The 23325-nt window shown below is 42.3% G+C and overlaps 1 long non-coding RNA gene across 1 annotated transcript in view; it reads right to left on the bottom strand.

Moving 5' to 3' along the window:
* Positions 1 to 3972: 3972 nt before the first annotated feature.
* LOC148777344 (uncharacterized) overlaps positions 3973 to 23325 on the bottom strand; it is a 31893-nt gene continuing 12540 nt past the window's right edge. The window contains exons 3-5 of the long non-coding RNA XR_016037850.1: positions 21812 to 22065; positions 12238 to 12277; positions 3973 to 4152 (exon numbers count right to left, since the gene is read on the bottom strand). This is a non-coding gene — a long non-coding RNA (uncharacterized LOC148777344). The remainder of the gene's footprint in view (positions 4153 to 12237; positions 12278 to 21811; positions 22066 to 23325) is intronic.

A 23325-nucleotide genomic window follows, 5' to 3' on the forward strand; every position in this document is an offset into this window, starting at 1 on the left:
TCTTAGATCATCTATCACTATTATGGCCTATAAACACTGAGGACTGTGAAAGCCTATGATCATTCCTTCTGAGATTTGTCTGTTAGTTGCCATGAGGCCACATCAGTGCCAGAGACTCAGATCCTGCAGGCCCAGACCCACTAGTGTTAAACATGGAACTCTTTCAAAGGTGGTATTTTAGTTAGTTCCAAATATTATTTTTAGGAAATTTTCTAAGAAAAATGGAAACTGAAATATAAGGCTGGGTACCCAGGCCATACTGAAAAAAGTTAAATCCCACAGATTTTCAGTCTGCTTCTGTAGCAGGTATTATTTCAGTTGGAGTGAGAGACTGTGCCTTATACTGGGTCAGAAAGGTTACTCCAAAGGCCCTAGTCTAGGGTGGAGAAGAAGGTTGTAAGAGTGAGAGCAAGGATTGAAGGTGGGCCTTATGTAAGGGGCTGGAAATAAAACAGGGTTCAGGACTGGGGAACCAGTGGGGAATATTTAGCCTGCATTTAAACTAGAGGGGGACAGAGAAGCGGGCATTAGAAATTCCACTGAATAAAACAAAAGGGGACCCCAGTGGGGAGCAACCACCAGAAACCAGGAAAGCAGCTACAAGGGATTCACTGTGCAGAGAGGGGAATCCCTAAAAAGTTGGCCCCATTTATGCTGCAAAAGGTCCTCCCAGGTTTGAGGATGTAAAGGAGCTGCTGAAGACTGCACAGTTGATTAGGTTTGTCATCAGTGTTCCATAGTGGTTAGGAGTGGGTGTCCTGTGTGTCAGCAAGTGACTCTAAACTAGTCCCAGAAGGGGACTTCCCTAGTGGTACAGTGGATAGGAACCTGTCTGCCAATGCCAGGGACATAGGTTTGATCCATGGTCCAGGAAGATTCCACATGCCACAGAGCAACTAACCCTGTGTGCCGCAATTATTGAGCCTATGCTCTAGAGCCCAGGAGCTGCAACTACTGAAGACCCCATTCTGTAATTACTGAAGCCGACACACCCTAGAGCCCTCATGCCACAGCTACTGAGCCAGCATGCTGCAATCACTGAAGCCCATGTGCCTAGAGCCTGCGCCCCACAACAAGAGATACCACTGCATGAGAAGCCCATGCACTGCAATGAAGAGTAGCCTCAGCTCGCTGCAAATAGAGAAAACCCATAAGAAGCAGCATAGACCCAATGCAACAAAAATAAATAAATAAAAAGAGTCACAGAGGATAAGCAAAGACTGGGAGACCTGAATTGCTGAAAGAAAAATCAGCAATTCTGAAGATAAGTCAATTGAGATTATCCCATGTGAGGAACAGAAAGAAAAAAAAAATGAAGAAAAATCAACAGCGCCTAGAAGACCTGTGGGACAACATCAACTATACCACACACAAAGAGTGGAAGTCCCAGAAAGAGAGGAGAGAGAGAAAGGGGAAGAAATAGTATCCAAAAAAATAATGACCCAAACTTTCCAAGTTAAATGAAATACTAGTCTACACATCCAAGAAGCTTAACAAGTTCTAGGTATGATAAACACAAAGAGGTCCACATTTAGACACACTAAACTGTCAGAATATGACAGACAATCTTGAAAAAGGCAAGAGAAAAGTGACTCATCATGTATAAGGGATAAGATTAACAGCTGATTTCTCATCAGAAATATGAAGGTCAGAAGGCATTGGATGACATACTCAAAGTTCTGAAAGAAAAATTCTATAATCAAATCACCAAAAATATCCACAAAAATGGGAGAAAAATTAAGGCCAGATAAACAAAACCCAAAAATCCATTGTTAGCAAATCTGCTCTACAACAAATACTAGTAGAGTCTTTTAGGGTGTATATATATTATAAGGAGATCCTCAGTTCAGTTCAGTTCAGTCCCTCAGTCATGTCCAACTCTTTGCGACCCCATGAATCGCAGCACGCCAGGCCTCCCTGTCCATCACCAACTCCCAGAGTTTACCCGAACTCATGTCCATAGAGTTGGTGATGCCATCGAGCCATCTCATCCTCTGTCATCCCCTTCTCCTCCTGTCTCCAGTCCCTCCCAGCATCAGAGGCATTTCCAATGAGTCAACTCTTTGCATGAGGTGGCCAAAGTATTGGAGTTTCAGCTTCAGCATCAGTCCTTTCAATGAACACCCAGGACTGATCTCCTTTAGGATGGACTGGTAGGAGATCCTAGACTCCTACTAATATGATCCTGATCCTAGATTATATATATATAGATAGATAGATAGATTTTATATATATATATATCATATATATATATCATAAATATATATCATATGTATATATATATCATATATAGATATAGATTCTATAATATATATATAGATTATATATATATCATATATATATGATGCATATATATATATATATATATATATATATATATATGGTGCATGCAAGCATGCTAAGTCACTCAGTCATGTCCAGCTCTTTGTGATCCTATGGACTGGAGCCTACCAGGCTCCTCCATCCATGGGATTCACCAGGCAAGAGTACTGGAGTGGGTTGCCATGCTTTCCTCTAGGGGATCTTCCCAACCCAAAGATTGAACCCATGTCCCTTATGTCTCCTACACTGACAGGCAGGTTCTTTACCACTAGTACCATCTGGAAAGCCCAAAGGAAAATCACCTAGAGGAGGGCATGGCAACCTACTCCATTCATTCAACAACTCATTCTTGCCTAGAGAATCCCATGGCCAGAGGAGTTTGGCAGGCTCCAATCCATGGGGTCACAAAAAGTCAGACATGACTGAAGAGACTTAGCACACACACATATGTTATATACATATATGCCAAAGCCTTCGACTGTGTGGATCACAGTAAACTGCGGAAAATTCTGAAAGAGATAGGAATACCAGACCACCTGACCTGCCTCTTGAGAAACGTATGCAGGTCAGGAAGCAACACTTAGAACTGGACATGGAACAACAGACTGGCTCCAAATAGGAAAAGGAGTATGTCAAGGCTGTATATTGTCACCCTGCTTATTTAACTTATATGCAGAGTACATCATGAGGCACGCTGGGCTAAAAGAAGCACAAGATGGAATCAAGATTGCCGGAAGAAATATCAATAACCTCAGATATGCAGATGACACCACCCTTATGGCAGAAAGTGAAGAGGAACTCAAAAGCCTCTTGATGAAAGTGAAAGAGGAGAGTGAAAAGGTTGGCTTGAAGCCCAACATTCAGAAAACAAAGATCATGGCATCTGGTCCCATCACTTCATGGGAAATAGATGGGGAAACAGTGGAAACAGTGTCACTTTATTTTTTTGGGCTCCAAAATCACTGCGGATGCTGATTGCAGCCATGAAATTAAAAGACACTTACTCCTTAGAAGGAAAGTTATGACCAACCTAGATAGTATAATAAAAAGCAGAGACATTACTTTGCCAACAAAGGTGCATCTAGTCAAGGCTATGGTTTTTCCCGTGGTCACGTATGGATGTGAGAGTTGGACTGTGAAGAAAGCTAATCGCCGAAGAACTGATGCATTTTAACTGTGGTGCTGGAGAAGACTCTTGGAGAGTCCCTTGGACTGCAAGGAGATCCAACCAGTCCATTCTAAGGGAGATCAGTCCTGGGTGTTCACTGAAAGGACTGATGCTAAAGCTGAAACTGCAATACTTTGGCCACCTCATGCAACGAGTTGACTCACTGGAAAAGACTCTGATGCTGGGAGGGATTAGGGGCGGGAGGAGACGGGGACAACAGAGAATGAGATGGCTGGACGGCATCACCAACTCGATGGACATGAGTTTGAGTGAACTCCGGGAGTTGGTGATGGACAGGGAGGCCTGGGGTCGCAGAGAGTCGAACACGACTGAGCGACTGAACTGAACTGATACAGAGAGAGACAGACAGACAGACAGAGACAGAGTCAACATAAGAAAATCAATCAATGTAAAACATCATATTGATAAAACAAACAGGGAAAAAAAACACAAGATCATCTCAGATGAATTTTTAATGCCAGAAACTCAGAAATAAGGAATAGCAGGAAAATTCCTCAACATGACAATGAATATTTATGTTTTTAAAAACCCATAGCTAGGACTTCCTTGATGGTCCAGTGGTGAGAACTCCACGTTTCCAATGCAGGGGGTGCAAATTTGATCCTTGATCAGGGAATTAAGATCCCACATGCTGCACAGTACTGCCAAAATAATAAATAAATATAAAATAATATTTTAAAACCCACAGCTAGCATCATACTCCATGGTGAAAGACTGAAAGCATTTCCCCTATGATTAGGAACAAAACAAAGATGTTCACTTTCACAACTGTCATTCAGCATTATATTGGAAGTTCTCCCTGATAAGAAAAAAAATAGAAGTCATTCAAATTGAAAAGGAAAGGTGAAACTATTTTCCCTTCACAGATGACATGATCTTATGCATAAAAAATCCCAAAGAATCCACAAGAAAGCTAGGAGAGCTGTAAATGAATTCAACAAAGTTGTAGTGTACAAGATTAACATAAAAAAATCAATTGTGTTTCTCTATACACTGCAAATAAACATTTTTTCCAAAAAGGAAATTAGCAAGCAATTCCATTTTTAATAGCATATACAGTATCAAATACATGGGAATAAATCTAACCAAGGAGGTTAATAACGTATATGCTGAAAACTACAAAACATGGCTGAAAGAAATTAAAGAACTATATAAACAGAATCCTGTGTCTATGGAACAGAAGACTTAACATTGTTAAGATGTCAGTATTGCCCAAAGTGATCTACAGATTCAGCATAATCTCTATTAAAATTCCAAATACCTTTCTCATAGAAATAGAAAGACCACCCTTAAAATCATATGGATTTTTGAAGAGTCTCAAATAGCCAAAACAGTCTTGAAAAAGAAGAATGAAGTTGAAGGACTCACACTTCTTGATTTCAAAACTTATCACAAAACTATTGTAATTTAAAGAGTATAGGGCTTCTCTGGTGAAACAGCGAAAGTGTTAGTTGCTCAGTCATGACCAACTCTTTGCATTCCCATTGACTACAGCCTGCCAGGCTCCTCTGTTCATGGAATTCTCCAGACAAGAATACTGGGATGGGTAGCCATTCCCTTCTCCAGAGGATCTTCTCGACCCAGGGATCAAACTCAGGTCTCCTGCATTGCAGGCAGATTCTTCACCATCTGAGCCTCAAATAACCAAAACAATCTTGAAAAAGAAGAATAAAGTTGGAGGACTCACACTTTCTGACTTCAAGACTTACCACAAAACTACATTAATTAAAATAGCATAGGGGTTCCCTGGTGGCTCAGTGATAAAGAATTTCCCTGCCAATGCAGGAGACACAGGTTTGATACTTGATCCTACATGTTGCAACTAAGCCCAGGTGCCTTGACTATGGAGTCTGTGCTCTAGAGTTCAGGACCTGCAACTACTGACCCACAAGCTGCAACAATAGAAGTCACTGCAATGAGAAGCCCACACACTGCAATTAGAGAGTAGCCCTTGCTCTCTGCAGCTAGAGAAAGCCTGAGCAGCCAAAAATAAATAGTAAAATAAAATTTTAAATAAGTAAAATTTTAAAGCCACAATGAGATACCACTTCTACCAAATAGGATGACTATAATAAAACTTTAAAAAAAGAAAATAAGAAATGTTTACAAGGATATGGAAAAATTGGAACCCTTGTGCATTACTGATGGGAACGTAATAGTGCAGCCACTGAGAAAAACAGTTTGGTAGTTTCTTAAAAAGTTAAAGGTGGGGACTTCCCTGGTGGTTCAGTGACTAAGACTCCATGCTCCCAATGCAGGGGGTCTGGGTTCGATCCCTGGTCAGGGAACTAGATCCCACATGCTGCAACTAAGACTCAGTGCAGTCAAATAAATAAATAAAAATAAATATTTTTAAAAAGCTAAAGTTGGAACTACCATATGACACAGCGATTTTATTCCTAGGTATATATCCAAAAGAATTAAAAGCAGGAACCCAAAGTTCATAGCAGCATTATTCACAATAGCCAAAAGTTGCAAACAAGACAAGTGTTCATCAACAGATGAATGAATAAACAAAATATAGTATATATACACACAATGGAATATAAGTCAACCAAAAGAGAAATTAAAATTTTCATATATGCTACCACATGGGTGAATCCTTAAAACATGTGACATTAACTAGACACAGAAGGGCAAATATTATATGAATCTACTTATAAGAGGTACCGAGAGTAGGCAAATTCACAGATAGAAAGTAGAATAAAGGCTACCAGAAGCTAGGGTTCTGAGAGGGCGAAGAAGAGAGAGTTATTATTTAATGGGTACATAGTTTATGTTGAGGAAGATGAAAAAGTTTTAGGAGTAGATGGTAGTGATCATTATACAGCACTGTGAGTGTATCTAATTCCTGAATCTGAATTGTACACTTACAAATGGTTAAAATTAGAAATACCATGTTATGTGTATTTTATTATAATAAAAACAATGAAGTCTACATCTAAAACTAATACAATGTTGGACTTCCCTGGTGGTTCAATTGTTAAGACTCCGCACTCCCAATGTAGCAGGCACAGGTTGGATCCCTGGTTGGTGAACACTACACAGTACAGCAAAATAAATAAACTAGTACAATATTATGTGTCAACTGTATCTCAATAAAAATTAACTAATTGACTTAAAAGAAACAACAACATTAAACATCAAATAACAATGAATCAAAGACCTAAGTGTAAGAATTAAAACCATAAAACTCTTAGAAAAACTCACAGGAGAAAATCTTCATAATTTTGGATTTGGCAATGGATTCTTAGATATGACACCAAATTTGTGAGCAACCAAAGGAAAAGTAGAAAAATTGGACTTCAACATAATTAAAAACTTTTATGCTTCCAAGGACACTATCAAGAGAGTGAACAGATAACTCAAAGAATGGGATAAAGTATTTGAAAATCATACATTTATAAGGGTTTAGTATCCAGAATATATAACATACTCTTAAATTCAACAACAAAAAGACAATCTACCCAATTTTAAAATAAGCAAAAGACTTGAATAGAAGTTTTGCCAAACTATAACATACTTATGTAGCCAACAATCACATGAGAAGTGTCAACATCATTGGTCAAGAGGAAACTCTTGCACATTGCTGGGAAATGCAAATATTTTGGTGGAATATTATTCAGCCATAAAAAAGAAATGAAGTAGTAGTACAAGCTACAACAAGGATAAACTTTCAAAATCTTATGTTATGTGAAAGAAGCTAGACACAAAATTTCAGTTATATAGTCCACTTATATGAAATATGTAGAACAGGCACATCCAGAGAGACTGAAAGTATATTAGTGATTGCCAGGGGCTGGGAGAAGGGAGGAATAAGCAATATGTCAATGGTATAACTCTTGTTGAAATGAAGAATTTGTTTTGGAATTAGTGGTGGTGATTGCACAACCTCAAGAATATAAAAAAAAACTACGAGTTGTACACTTCTTAGGGTGAATTCTATGCTATGGGAACTATATCTCAATTTTTAGAAATAATATTTTTAAAAATGAATAAGAGAGATTCATGTGTAAGAGGTTGATATCTTGAGTCAGGAGTCAGGTGAGGTAAAATAGTCCAGACACAAAGTCTAGCTAGAGAATAGGACCTGAGTGTGCTCTGAAGGAAGAGGGGAAAAGGCAAGTGTTAGAGGAGGGAGATAATCCAGTAAGAAAGTAGGAATCAGTGGCAAAAAGGTCTGGTGGCCAAAAGGTGGTGAGAGTAATGAAAAGACTGGTTATAAAAAGAGTCTCAGTCTTGAGAGTTTGAGGGGCATTAGGGTCTAGAAGCAGAGGTCCTGGAACAAAGATTAAAGTTAGGAGTGGAGTGAAAGAACGTTAAGTGAATAAAAAGGCAAGGAGGGTACCCAGTGGCCTGGAAAGCTCCACAGGAGGAAGAAATAAAGTTTCAGAGGATGAGAAAAATAGATCGGTGAAAATATGGGGGTAAATGTCAGAGTGACTTCTAATGACAGAAAGAAGGCCACTGATGTGAATTATAAGGGTGATGTAGGCCTGAGGTGATGTAGCCCAACATCGCAGTTGTAGCCTAACTGCGATGTTGGGCTACAATTAAAGGAAGGGAGACAATAAACTAAGGTGGGTACAGTGTGGGAAGATGTGTTTCTGTAGGTCCTCAGGCTGACAGAGGGATAAATAAGACAGTGTGAGAGGGCTCACTCAGAGGGGCTCTTAATTGGTTTTTAAAAGGGTCTGGTGAGAGTGGGGATGCTGGAGAAGGGGAGAGAAGTTGGCTCAGGCAGAAAACCAGGGGACATAGCCAAAGGGACACAGGAGACACAGCAGCTTCCTAACCTACTTAAGAATCAGAAGATCAGCTTCCATGGTCACCCTATCATGATCCTCTCAGCAGGGATCTTGCTACAAACTGCTCTCATCAAGAAGTTTTCCCAGATGGCTGCAGAAGACAGGATGCACAAACTGAATGGGGATAGAAGGACACAGCAAGCCTGGCAGAAGTCACATTCCCCATGTCACTGACTTGAAGATGCTTCTTTTATTCCTCAAGGAGGGGTTTCTCTCACATTCCCTTCCCTATAGGATTACCTTCTCATGTCAACCTCGGCTGCATGGGGGCCCTGCAACCACAAGAGACCATGCTAGGAAGAAGGGAACAGGAGAAAAGATTCATCAATACCTGCTTTCCCAAAGAGCAAGCAGGTCTCATGTCACATGCACACTTTCTGGCAAATTCTCCTAGGTAACCAGGAGACTTGGTCAAATGTAGTGAAGGTAGAAGCAAAGGATCTTATAGGAGGCTCAGCAAAACTATTCTCTGGGGGAGGCTCTTGGGAGACTAGACTCCAAGAGCCCCAAGTATTAGTACACAAGGTCAAAGAGTGACGACAGTAGACAGGCTCAAGTATGGAATAGTGTTTTGTACTTTATCCCATCTGATCCTCATAACCACGCTGTGAGCGATGAAGATCAAGTGTAACTCAAGGAGGAATCTGAGCCTTCAGTTCAGTTCAACTCAGATACTTAGTCGCATCCGACTCTTTGCGACCACATGAATCGTAGCATGCCAGGTTTCCCTGTCTATCACCAACTCCTAGAGTTTACCCAAACTCATGTCCATTGAGTCAGTGATGCCATCCAGCCATTTTATCCTCTGTTGTCCCCTTCTCCTCCTGCCCTCAACCCCTCCCACCATCAGGGTCTTTTCCAATGAGTCAACTCTTCACATGAGGTGACCAAAGTATTGGAGTTTCAGCTTCAGCATCAGTCCTTCCAATGAACACCCAGGAGTGATCTCCTTTAGAATGGACTGGTTGGATCTCCTTGCAGTCCAAGGGACTCTCAAGAGTCTTCTCCAACACCACAGTTCAAAAGCATCAATTCTTCGGCGCTCAGATTTCTTCACAGTCCAACTCTCACATCCATACATGACCACTGGAAAAACCATAGCCTTGACTAGACGGACCTTTGTTGGCAAAGTAATGTCTCTGCTTTTTAATATGCTATTTAGGTTGGTCATAACTTTCCTTCCAAGGAGTAAGCATTTTTTAATTTCATGGCTGCAATCAGCATCCACAGTGATTTTGGAGCCCAAGAAAATAAAATCTCTCACTGTTTCCAATGTTTCTCCATCTATTTGCCATAAAGTGATGGAACCATATGCCATGATCTTAGTTTTTTGAATGTGAGTTTTAAGACATCTTTTTCACTCTCCTTTTTCACCTTCATCAAGAGGCTCTTTAGTTCCTCTTTGCTTTCTGCCATAAAGGTGGTGTCATCTGCATATCTGAGGTTATTGATATTTCTCCCGGCAATCTTGATTTCAGCTTATGCTTCATCCAGCCTGCCTTTTTGCATGATGTACTCTGCATATAAATTAAATAAACAGGGTGACAATACACAGCCTTGATGTCCTCCTATCCCAATTTGGAACCAGTCCATTGTTCCATATTCCATTCTAACTGTTGCTTCTTGACCTGCATACAGATTTCTCAGGATGAAAGTAAGGTGGCAGGTAAAGCAGTCTATATAGGGTATACAAATTTGACAGCTAGCAGTATATATGCAGCAGCAAAAATCATAAAAAGGCTTAAAGATACATACACAAGTAATGTCTTTGCTGTTTAATATGCTATCTAGGTTGGTCATAACTTTCCTTCCAAGGAGTAAGCTCCTCTTAATTTCATGGCTGCAATCAGCATCCGCAGTGATTTTGGAGCCCCAAAAAATAAAGTCTGACACTGTTTCCACTGTTTCCCCATCTATTTCCCATGAAGTGATGGGACCAGATACCATGATCTTTGTTTTCTGAATGTTGAGCTTCAAGACAACTTTTTCACTCTCCTCATTCACTTTCATCAAGAGGCTTTTGAGTTCCTCTTCACTTTCTGCCATAAGGGTGGTATCATTTGCATGTCTGAGGTTATTGATATTTCTCCCTGCAATCTTGATTCCAGCTTGTGCTTCCTCCAGCTCAGCATTTCTCATGATGTACTCTGCATATAAGTTAAACAAGCAGGGTGACAATATACAGCCTTGACATACTCCTTTTCCTATTTGGAACCAGTCTGTTGTTCCATGTCCAGTTCTAACTGTTTCTTCCTGACCTGCATACGTTTCTCAAGAGGCAGGTGAGGTGGTCTGGAATTCCCATCTCTTTCAGAATTTTCTACAGTTTATGGTGATCCACACGGTCAAAGGCTTTGGCATAGTCAATGAAGCAGAAATAGATATTTTTCTGGAACTCTCTTGCTTTTTCAATGATCCAGCGGATGTTGGCAATTTGATCTCCGATTCCTCTGCCTTTTCTAAAACCAGCTTGAATATCTGGAAGTTCACGGTTCGTGTATTGCTGAAGCCTGGCTTGGAAAATTTTGAGCATGACTTTACTTGCGTGTGAGATGAGTGCAATTGTGCAGTAGTTTGAGCATTCTTTGGCATTGCCTTTCTTTGGGATTGGAATGAAGACTGACCTTTTCCAGTCCTGTGGCCACTGCCGAGTTTTCCAAATTTGCTGGCATTTGAGTGCAGCACATTCATAGCATCATCTTTCAGGATTTAAAATAGCTCAACTGTAATGCCATCACCTCCACTAGCTTTGTTCATTGTGATGTTTTCTAAGGCCCACTTGACTTCACATTCCAGGATGTCTGGCTCTAGATAAGTGATCACACCATCATGATTATCTTGGTCGTGAAGATCTTTTTTGTACAGTTCTTCTGTGTATTCTTGCCACCTCTTCTTAATATCTTCTGCTTCTGTTAGGTCCATACCATTTCTGTCCTTTATCGACTCCATCTTTGCATGAAATGTTCCCTTGGTATCTCTAATTTTCTTGAAGAGATCTCTAGTCTTTCCCATTCTGTTGTTATCCTCTATTTCCTTGCATTGATGGCTGAGGAAGACTTTTTTATCTCTCCTTGTTATTCTTTGGAACTCTGCATTCAGACGCTTATATCTTTCCTTTTCTCCTTTGCTTTTTGCTTCTCTTCTTTTCACGGCTATTTGTAAGGCCTCCTCAGACAGCCATTTTGCTCTTTTGCATTTCTTTTCCATAGGGATGGTCTTGATCCCTGTCTCCTGTACAGTGTCACGAACCTCCATCCACAGTTCATCAGACACTCTATCAGATCTAGTCCCTTAAATCTATTTCTCACTTCCACTGTATAATCACAAGGGATTTGATTTAGGTCATACCTGAATGGTCAAGTGGTTTTCCCTACTTTCTTCAATTTAAGTCTGAATTTGACAATAAGGAGTTCATGATCTGAGCCAAAGTCAGCTCCTGGTCTTTTTTTTGCTGACTATATAGGGCGTCTCCATCTTTGGCTGCAAAGAATATAATCAATATGATTTCGGTGTTGACCATCTGGTGATGTCCATGCATAGTCTTCTCTTGTGTTGTTGGAAAAGGGTGTTTGCTATGACCTTAGGAAAGTAAAACAATTTGTCCCAAACCAGGACCCAAAAGGCCTGCCTATAGATATCCATTCCACTGTGTCTCACACTGCCACCTGGTGGGCAAGACCCACTGGCCAGCTCCACCATTCTTCCCCTTCCAGGACGGACCTAGCAGGGAACCGACCAAGTGTGCTTGGTTCTAACTCCTTCCCATGACTCTCCCTGAGGAATGCTTTGTTTTCTAAGAGGGTTGAGCTCTAGCAGCTGACATCCTTAGAGACTATGGATGTGGACCTGGGTCATGAAAAGGAGAGATTAAGGTTAACCCTTGAGTGCTATGGACTGAACAGTCAGAACCTTACCTACCAAATGCTCCCTCTTTGTTCCTCTTCCTTCTGCACTGATGCTGAAAAACAAAAAGGAATGAGGGGCTTGGACTCAATTCTTATTCTCCTCTCTCTAGGCACATTGCAGACATTTATTATATATGAACAATATGATTTTCTACATTGAATTAATGAAATTCTGAGCTCTTATCCAGAAATCATTTTTTAAATGATTAAAGTATTTTCTGTTTTTCCTTTGAAAATCTCAAACAAATGTTTTTTGTATGTGATCCTCAGTTGATTTTTCAGTTAGTAGTCCTTAATGATGGAGAAGGAAATGACAACTCACTCCAGTATTCTTGCCTGAAAAATTCCATGGACAGAGCAGTCTGGTGGGCTACAGTCTATGGGGTCACAAAGACTTGGCCATGACTGAACACATCACTACAATCCTTAATGAAAAGGGTAATCTCAGATCAACAAGGCATGAATATTTCCATTCGATAGGATTTTACCCCCTGATAGAGCTTAGACTCTAGCGTCTCAGCACTGCTCTCCAGATCAGCTCAATCACAAAGGAAACATGTGAACCAGAGATATCTGAGGTGTGTGATGAATGTGTGTTGAAAGACTATTCTCCTATAAGTATCGTGAACTATCTTCATAATTTAACACTGTGTTATCACATACAGTAGCTGCTAGCCACAATGGCTGAAGCACTTTGAAATGTGGCTAGTCTGAACTAAGATGTGCTGTAAGTGTAAAATATACACTGGATTTTAAATACAGTACCAAATAAGGATGAAAGATGTCTCAGTAATAATTTTTTCATATTGCTTACATGTTGAAATGCTGTTGAAATTTCTGATCAAATTTTCTCTTTTTTTTTTGAAGATTTTTTGATGTGGACCATTTTTTAAAGTCTATTGAATTTGTTACAATACTGCTTCTGTTTTATGTTTTGGTTTTTTGGCCCTGAGGCCCCACGTGGGATCTTAGATCTCCTACCAGGGATTGAACTTGCACCCCTTGCATTGGAAGGTAAAGTCTTAACCACTGGAACACCTGGGAAGTCCCTCAAATTTGCTCTTAATGCCTCTTAATATTTGCTCAAATGTCTCTTAATATTGTCAATTGAAAATTTTGTATGTGACCACCAGCTTTTTCATTTTTCTCTGCTGTACAGCATTCTTTTAATGCTTATCACTCAGAAACACTCTTTCACAACAGAACTTTGCAGCACTGGTGATGACCCTCATTGAACCTTGGGTCTCTGTAGTCAATGTGAGGATTCATTTAAAAGTGAATTTCCTCTACACAATATAAAGGAAATCATTTATCAAAGGCAACTTCAGTGTACATTATTACACACAATATTATGGGGGCAATAATGGCATAATAACTATTAACATGCCAAAGAATACACAACAATTGTGTTTGTTGTTAAAAACTTGAGATTTCTATATAAATACTTTAAAATATTTATGAGAAAACGGATCATGTCCTACAGAAAAGAAAAAAAGATGTGAACAATGGAAAAAATAGCCAAAAGAACATATATTTGTTACCTCTGATAAGCAAAGCTTGAGGTAGAAGAAGGTGGGAAAAAAAAAGCATCTGTCTTTTCCCCCCAACTTGGCCACTCTGCTTGGCTTGTGGGATTTTAGATAACCAACCAGGGATTGAACCCAGGGCCCAGCAGTGAAAGCATCAAGTCATAACCACTGGACCACCAGGGAATTCCCAAGCCTGCTTTTTATTAAAAGAAATTACTATCTGACTTTTAAAACAAAATGCATACATTACTTTGATTAAAAACAACAACTAATTTAAAATCCAGGAATCAAACCCAGGTCTCCTGCATTGCAGGCAGATTCTTCACCTTCTGAGCCACCAGAACACAGATACTAAGGTTGCCCTAAAAATATGCCAGCCCAGAAATCTAAAGTTTTGTTGGTTATCAGCCCCAAAGAGGAATAATGTTTAGAACTGACAAAGTATGGGGAGCTGAATGTGAGAACTGCACATAAAACCAGGCAATCATAAGGGCTATATATTGAACATGTGAACAAATCTGCATGTTGGAAACCAGAGCCAATTTAAAAAAACCAATCTGTCTCTGGTGACACTAAGAATGTGAAACCAAGCAGGACCCTATGTGGCTCCTGGGCAAGGAAGTTTTTCTGTTTCCCATTTCCTGTTTGTAGGAAATAGGCTTCAGCCTCCATGACTTCTCCTGAGTTCCAAAGGGCAGGTTCAAACAGTTGCTAATCAGGAAAGGGAAGGGATGTAGAGACCAGAGAGAATCGGTGAAGAAACAATAGTGCAGCCTTGGGACAGGATCCAGGTTTTGCCTCAAGGGATACACATATAACTGTTTTTGAGCTCTTCTGCAAAACTAATGACATGTGTGTATGCTCAGTTCAGTTCAGTCGCTCAGCCGTGTCCAACTCTTTTCGACCCCATGGTCTGTAACCTGTGAGGCTCCTCTGTCCATGGGATGTTCCAGGCAAGAATACTGGAGTGGGTTGCCATTTCCTACTCCAGGGGATCTTCCCGATCCAGGGATCAAAGCTGCATTTCCTGCGTCTCTTGCATCGGCAGATGGATTCTTTACCACTGCTCCACCTGTGGAAGATGATAACTACCAGATGAAGCATTTTCATTCCAGAGAAGTCAGTTTGATAACCTCCAGAATCACAGAAGCTCATCAGAGAACACCTAAAGCCAGATCATAGGAATGTAGGTCCTGCACACACCCTGATCCTTTTCAACAACCCACCCTTGAACCATTGCATAAAGTTCTGTTTAGTTCAGTCCCTCAGTCCTGTCTGACTCTTTGTGACCCTGAGGACTGCAGCACAATGGGCTTGCCTGTCCATCACCAACTGCAGGAGCTTGCTGAAACTCATGTCCATTGACTCAGTGATGACATCTAACGTTCTCAACCTTTGTCGTCCCCTTCTCCTCCTGCCTTCAATCTTTCCCAGCATCAGGGTCATCAGGTGGCCAAAGTACTGCAGTTTCAGCTTTAGCATCAGTCCTTCCAATGAATATACAGGAGTGATTTCCTTTAGGATGACTGGTTTGATCTCCTTGCAGTCCAAGGGACTCTTAAGAGTCTTCTCCAACACCACAATGCATCAATTCTTCAGCACTCAGCTTTCTTTATGGTCCAACTCTCACATCCATACATGACTACTGAAAAAACCATAGCTTTGACTAGATGGACCTTTGTTGGTAAAGTAATGTCTCTGCTTTTTAATATGCTGTCTCAGTTCAGTTCAGTTCAGTCACTCAGTCGTGTCTGACTCTTTGCAACCCCATGAATCACAGCACGCCAGGCCTCCCTGTCCATCACCAACTCCTGGAATGCACTGAAACTCATGTCCATCGAATCGGTGATGCCATCCAGCCATCTCATTCTCTGTCATCCCCTTCTCCTCCTGCCCCCAATCCCTCCCAGCATCAGAGTCTTTTCCAGTGAGTCAACTCTTTGCATGAGGTGACCAAAGTATTGGAGTTTCAGTTTTAGCATCAGTCCTTCCAATGAACACAAGATTGATCTCCTTTAGAATGGACTGGATGGATCTCCTTGCAGTCCAAGGGACTCTCAAGAGTCTTCTCCAACACCACGGTTCAAAAGCATCAATTCTTCAGTGATCAGCTTTCTTCACAGTCCAACTCTCACATCCATACATGACCACGGGAAAAACCATAGTCTTGACTAGATGCACCTTTGTTGGCAAAGTAATGTCTCTGCTCTTTAACATGCTATCTAGGTTTGTCATAGCTTTCCTTCCAAGGGGTAAGCGTCTTTTAAGTTCATGGCTGCAATCAGCATCCGCAGTGATTTTGGAGCCCAAAAAAATAAAGTCTGACACTGTTTCCACTGTTTCTCCATCTATTTCCCATGAAGTGATGGGACCAGATGCCATGATCTTAGTTTTCTGAATGTTGAGCTTCAAGCCAAGACTTTTTCACTCTCCTCTTTCACTTTTTATGCTGTCTAGGTCATAGCTTTTCTTCCAAGGAGCATCTTTTAATTCATGGCTGCAGTCACCATCTGCAGTGATTTTGGAGCCCAAAAAAACTAAAGTATCTCACTGTTTCCATTGTTTCCCCATTTATTTGCCATGATCAATCCTGGGTGTTCATTGGAAGGACTGACGCTAAAGCTGAAACTCCAATACTTTGGCCACCTCATGCGACGAGTTGACTCACTGGAAAAGACTCTGATGCTGGGGAGGATTGGGGGCGGGAGGAGAAGGGGACAACAGAGAATGAGATGGCTGGATGGCATCACCGACTCGATGGACATGAGTTTGAGTGAACTCCGGGAGTTGGTGATGGACTAGGAGGCCTGGCATGCTGTGATTCATGGGGTCACAAAGAGTCAGACACGACTGAGCAACTGAACTGAACTGAAGTTTTTTGAATGTTGAGTTTCAAGCCAGCTTTTTCACTCTTCTCTTTCACTTTCATCAAGAGGCTCTTCAGTTCCTCTTTGTGTTCTGTCATAAGGGTAGTGTCAACTGCATATCTAAAGTTATTGATATTTCTCCCGGAAATCTTGATTCCAGTTTGTGCTTCATCTAGCCCGGCATTTCGCATGATATAATCTGCATATAAGTTAAATAAACAGGGTGACAATATACAGCCTTGACGTCCTCCTATCCCAATTTGGAACTAGTCCATTGTTCCATGTCTGGTTCTAACTGTTGCTTCTTGACCTGTATACAGATTTCTCAGGAGGCGGGTCAGATGGCCTGATATTCCCATGTCTTTAAGAATTTTCCATAGTTTGTTGTGATCCACACAGTCAAAGGCTTTGGCATAGTCAATAAAGCAGAAGTAGATGTTTTTTTGGAATTCTCTTGCTTTTTCGATGATCCAGTGGATGTTGGCAATTTGATCTCTGGTTCCTCTGACTTTTCTAAATCCAGCTTGAACATCTGGAAGTTCATGGTTCACATACTGTTGAAGCCTTACTTCAAGAATTTTGAGTATTACTTTGCTAGTGTGTGAGATGAGTGCCACTGTGTGGTAGTTTGAACATTCTTTGGCATTACCTTTCTTTGGGATTGAAATGAAAACTGACATTTTCCAGTCCTGTGGCCACTGCTGAGCACATGGAACTCAAATTTGCTGGCATATTGAGTGCAGCACTTTCACAGCATCATCTTTCAGGATTTGAAATAGCTCAACTGGAATTCCATCACCTCCACTAGCTTTGTTCATAGTGATGCTTCCTAAGGCCCACTTGACTTCACATTCCAGGATGTCTGGCTCTAGGTGAGTGATAACACCATCGTGGTTATCAGGGTCATTACTGGGGCGGGAGGAGAAGGGGACAACAGAGAATGAGATGGCTGGATGGCATCACCGACTCGATGGACATGAGTTTGAGTGAACTCCGGGAGTTGGTGATGGACAGGGAGGCCTGGCGTGCTGTGATTCATGGGGTCGCAAAGAGTTGAGCACTACTGAGAGACTGAACTGAACTGAAGAGCTTTTTTGTATAGTTCTTCTGTGTCTTGCCACCTCTTCTTAATATCTTCTGCTTCTGTTAGATTCATACCACTTCTGCCCATCTTTGCATGAAATGTTCCCTTGGTATCTCTAATTTTCTTGAAGAGATCTCTAGTCTCTCCCATTCTATTGTTTTTCTCTATTTCTTTGCGTTGATCACTAAGGAAGGCTTTCTTGTGTCTCCTTGCTATACTTTGGAACTCTGCATTCAAATGGGTATATCTTTCCTTTTTCTCCTTTGCCTTTAGCTTCTCTTCTTTCTTTTCTCAACTATTTGTAAGGCCTCCTCAGACAACCTTTTTGTCTTTTGGCATTTCTTTTTCTTGGAGTGGTCTTGATCATTACCTCCTGCACAATGTCACAAATCTCCATACAGAGTTCTCCAGGCATTGTGTCTATCAGATCTAATCCCCTGAATCTATTTGTCATTTCCACTGTATAATCATAAGGGATTCAATTTAGAATGGTCTAGTGGTTTTCCCTACTTTCTTCAATTTAAGTCTGAATTTGGCAATAAGGAGTTCAAGATCTGAGCCACTGTCAGTTTCTCATCTTGATTTATTGACTGTATAGAGCTTTTCCATCTTCAGCTGCAAAGAATATAATCAGTCTGATTTCGGTACTGACCATCTGGTGATGTCCATGTGTAGAGTCATCTCCTGTGTTGTTGGAAAAGGGTGTTCACTATGACCAGTGCGTTCTCTTGGCAAACTCTGTTAGCCTTTGCCCTGCTTCATTATGTACCATTGCCTAAAACTCCTCACCATTTCCCCCTGTGTTGGGACACACAGGTTTTGTTTTTGTCATGTAAATATATGTATTCCAAAAATAAATCAAATTCACATTTTAAAGACTTAGTCCTCTCTAACATCAACACTTTATCATGTCAACATTAGCTGAATCAAATACCACAAAATAAACACCAAAGTTCTCTCAAAAAAATCATATTTACCCAATGTTTTATAATATATGGAAATGCTTATTCTACAGTAAGTTTTCAAACACAAAATTTGATATGATATTGTATGTAAGAAATATGCAGGACTTCCCTCATGGTGCAGTGGATAGGATGCAGGGGACATGGGTTCAAACCCTGGTTAGGGAAGATACCACATTCCTCAGAGCCCAAAGGTGGTAACTACTAGAGCCCATGGTGTGCAATAAGAGAAGCCACTGCAATGAGAAGCTCACGAACCTCAACTAGACAGTGGCCCCTGCTATCGCAACTAGAGAAAGCCCACGTATCACGAAGACCCAACACAACCAAAAATAAGTGTCAGCTACAAAATTGGCTGATTTTTCCCTGTAGCTCAGATGGTAAGGAATCTGCCTGCAATGCAGGAGGCCCAGGTTTGATCCCTGGGTCAGAAAGATCCTCTGGATAAGGGAATGGCAATCCACTCCAGTAATCTTGCCTGGAGAATCCCATGGACAGAGGAGCCTGGCGGGCCACAGTCCATGGGGTCGTAAAGAGTCGGACACAACTGAGTGACTAACACTACTACTACTACAAAGTGGCACTTGCCAAGCTTTGCCAGTGACTTATGCAGAGTCCATCATGAGGAGCGTTGGGCTGGAAGAAGCACGAGCTGGAATCAAGATTGCCGGGAGAAATATCAATAACCTCAGATATGCAGATGACACCACCCTTATGGCAGAAAGTGAAGAGGAACTCAAAAGCCTCTTGATGAAAGTGAAAGAGGAGAGAGAAAAGGTTGGCTTGAAGCTCAACATTCAGAAAACAAAGATCATGGCATCTGGTCCCATCACTTCGTGGGAAATAGATGGGGAAACAGTGGAAACAGTGTCAGACTTTATTTTTTGGGCTCCAAAATCACTGCAGATGCTGATTGCAGCCATGAAATTAAAAGACATTCCTTGGAAGGAAAGTTATGACCAACCTAGATAGCATATTAAAAAGCAGAGACATTACTTTGCCAAGAAAAGTCCGTCTAGTCAAGGCTATGGTTTTTCCCGTGGTCATGTATGGATGTGAGAGTTGGACTGTGAAGAAATTTGATCACTGAAGAATTGATGCTTTTGAACTGTGGTGCTGGAGAAGACTCTTGAGAGTCCCTTGGACTGCAAGGAGATCCAACCAGTCCATTCTAAAGGAGATCACTCCTGGGTGTTCACTGGAAGGACTGATGCTAAAGCTGAAACTCCAATACTTTGGCCACCTCATGTGAAGAGTTGACTCACTGGAAAAGACTCTGATGCTGGCAGGGACAGGGGGTGGGAGGAGATGGGGACGACAGAGAATGAGATGGCTGGATGGCATCACCGACTCGATGGACATGAGTTTGAGTGAACTCTGGGAGTTGGTGATGGACAGGGAGGCCTGGCGTGCTGTGGTTCATGGGGTCGCAAAGAGTCGGACACGACTGAGCGACTGAACTGAACTGAACTGAACCAACTGAAACAACAACAAGGGCATTTGGCATCTCTCTGTGCTGCTGCATCTGCCAACCTTCAATGCCCCCTAAAGGGAATTCGGGGTGGAAAGTGAGGCACTCTGTGCTCCAAGGAAACTGATGGAATAGGTGTTTGGATAGTCAGGAACTTATTTCATGATCCCAATTCTTACATCTCTTCATATCTAGAAAAGTACTAAATCCCTTCACAGAGACCAGCAGAAAACCTTTTGTAAAGTAAGGACTTGATTACGTTAACTTTCCCTTCACCAAAATTCTATACACTGACCTTCCCCTACTGCCTCTTTGAATCAGTCTCTTAGAGATATCTGAGGTACTGCATGCTACACTGCAGTCCTCATTTTACCCCAAATAATATTTAATTCACAGCTCTCACGTTGTGCATCTTTTTAGTGGACATAAGTAAATAAATTCTTTTTTTTTTCAGTAACATTTCTGGGGACTTCCCTGGTGGTCCAGTGGTTGAGAGTTTGCCTTGCAAAGCAAGGGATGTGGGTTTGAACCCTGGTCAGTGAACTAAGATTCCACAAGACTGGGAGCAACTAAGCCCTGCACTCTGGAGTCACTCGGTGCACAATTAAGACCTGAGATAGCCAAAATTTTAAAAGTAACATTTCCTCCTATCTCTCATAGGACATAGCTAGTTCAGTTCAGTTCAGTTCAGTCACTCAGTCGTGTCTGACTCTTTGCAACCCCATGAATCACAGCATGCCAGGCCTCCCTATCCATCACCAACTCCCAGAGTTCAAACTCTTGTCCATCGAGTCGGTGATGCCATCCAGCCATCTCATTCTCTGTCATCCCCTTCTCTTCCCGCCCCCAATCCCTCCCAGCATCAGAGTCTTTTCCAGTGAGTCAATTTGTCGCATGAGGTGGCCAAAGTATTGGAGTTTCAGCTTTAGCATCAGTCCTTCCAATGAACACACAGGATTGATCTCCTTTAGAATGGACTGGTTGGATCTCCTTGCAGTCCAAGGGACTCTCAAGAGTCTTCTCCAGCACCACAGTTCAAAAGCATCAATTCTTTGGCGATCAGCTTTCTTCACAGTCCAACTCTCACATCCATACATGACCACGGGAAAAACCATAGCCTTGACTAGATGGACCTTTGTTGGCAAAGTAATGTCTCTGATTTTTAATATACTATCTAGGTTGGTCATAACCTTCCTTCCAAGGAGTAAGTGTCTTTTAATTTCATGGCTGCAATCAGCATCCGCAGTGATTTTGGAGCCCAAAAAATAAAGTCTGACACTGTTTCCACTGTTTCCCCATCTATTTCCCATGAAGTGATGGGACCAGATGCCATGATCTTTGTTTTCTGAATGTTGAGCTTCAAGCCAACCTTTTCACTCTCCTCTTTCACTTTCATCAAGAGGCTTTTGAGTTCCTCTTCACTTTCTGCCATAAGGGTGGTGTCATCTGCATAGCTGAGGTTATAGGACCTGACACATAGAAGTCCCCCCAAAAAATGCAGCAAGAGATTTGAAGGTAGTTGCTTCGGATTCCCCTCTAGAAGCCTGCCGTGCCAGTCCCTCAAGATGGGCCCTCACCTCTGCGTGCCCACACCTGTGTTAACGCCTGGGCTCCGCCCCGCCCTCTGCTCCCACTGCCCGCCGCCCCCGGGGCCTCCCCACTTCGTCCTCCTACCTGAAACAATCCTCCTGGACAGGAGCTTCACCCTCCCGAGGACGCCAGTCCCTCCCGGAGGGGCGGTTCCTTCAGGTTTCGCAGTTCAGACCAGTCCTGACATTTTTGGAACACTGGGCCCCTCAGGTGCTGCAGAATAGAACGTGTCGATCCCGCGGTGCTGCAACTGGAGCTGAGTTGCTGGCCCTTCACTCGACAAATCCTTCTGGATGAGATGGGAAGGGGGAAAGGGAGGAGGAAGAGGAAAGAGGGGTCTGGGAAAGGGAGCGGGAAGGAGGAGGGAAAGGGAGAAAAACGAGTTGGGCAGTGTTAAGACCCCAAAGCTACGGCTGCATGTCGATGCTGGCGCGCTCCGCGGCGGGACCTGGGCGCAGCCGCCGCACCCAGAGGCCTCGAGGATAAAGGAGTCCTGCCCCGGAATGGGCCCTGAGGCGTCCGAAAAGCCTTGCCCGAATCTTGGCTGTGAGCTCTGATCTCAAGCATGCTTACTTCAGCGTCCTGAACTGCTTGCTGTCTGCTGGTGGCCTCCAAGAAGCCTGAGGAGACAGTCCTGCGGCGGCCCCCGCCCGGCCCCGCCTCGAGCGGGCCCCGCCCTTGAGCAGGTCCTCTCCGGAAATCTCGCCTTTTCATTCATTCACCCTTAGGGTACTGAGCTCCAAATTTGTGCTAAGCGCCTGAAAGTGAAAGTCGCTCAGTCGTGTCCGACTCTTTGCAACCCTATGGACTGTAGTCCATGGAATTCTCCAGGCCAGAATACTGGAGTGGGTAGCCTTTCCCTTCTCCAGGGGATCTTCCAAACCCAGGGATCGAACCCAGGTCTCCTGCATTGCGGGCAGATTTTTTTACCAGCTGAGCCACAAGGGAAGCCTAAGCTAGGCGCCTGATACTGAGGTTAAAACAGTGAACTGTGTAGACAAGGTCCCTGCCCTCAGATAATTAAGACACAAGTTACAGCCTAGTGTGGAAAGTGCCTGTGGAGGAGAGGATGAGGGCACCCGTCCTAGCTTGGGGACGTCAAGGAAGGTCTCCCAGAAGAACACCTTTCGCTATAGCAGGAAGAAAGGAGATTGGAGGCAATTATTTGGGATGATGCAAAGTTCTCATAGGATAGCTCCTGGTTTCTCTGAAAAGTAGAGCTCTGCCATATATGTTAGGGGCTGGGAGAGAAAGAAGTGGGGAAAAGTAAAGAAGGTTTGAACTGATTTTGAGTAGAGTGGGAGAATTTACTAAGAAATAAATTACATAAGCACCATGGTCAAGAAGCTTTGCCTCCTGTTGTGTGTGTGTGTGCCACGTGATGGGGTTTGTGGGGATTTAGTTCCCCAATCAGGGATCAAACCCCCTCGGAGTCCTAATCACTGAACTGCCAGGGAAACTGCCTGTTTTGATCACCCATGTATCCCAAATACTTAGAACAGTGCCTAGCATATAGCAGGCCCTTATTAAATGGAATGCATGAATAAATGCATTTCAAGTAATGACGGATTTGACCATTAGTCATAGACCATGAATTT

Source organism: Moschus berezovskii, chromosome 7 (genome assembly GCF_049115385.1).
Source record: "Moschus berezovskii isolate FMDL1 chromosome 7, NW_MosBer_1.0, whole genome shotgun sequence".
Taxonomy (NCBI): Eukaryota; Metazoa; Chordata; class Mammalia; order Artiodactyla; family Moschidae; genus Moschus; species Moschus berezovskii.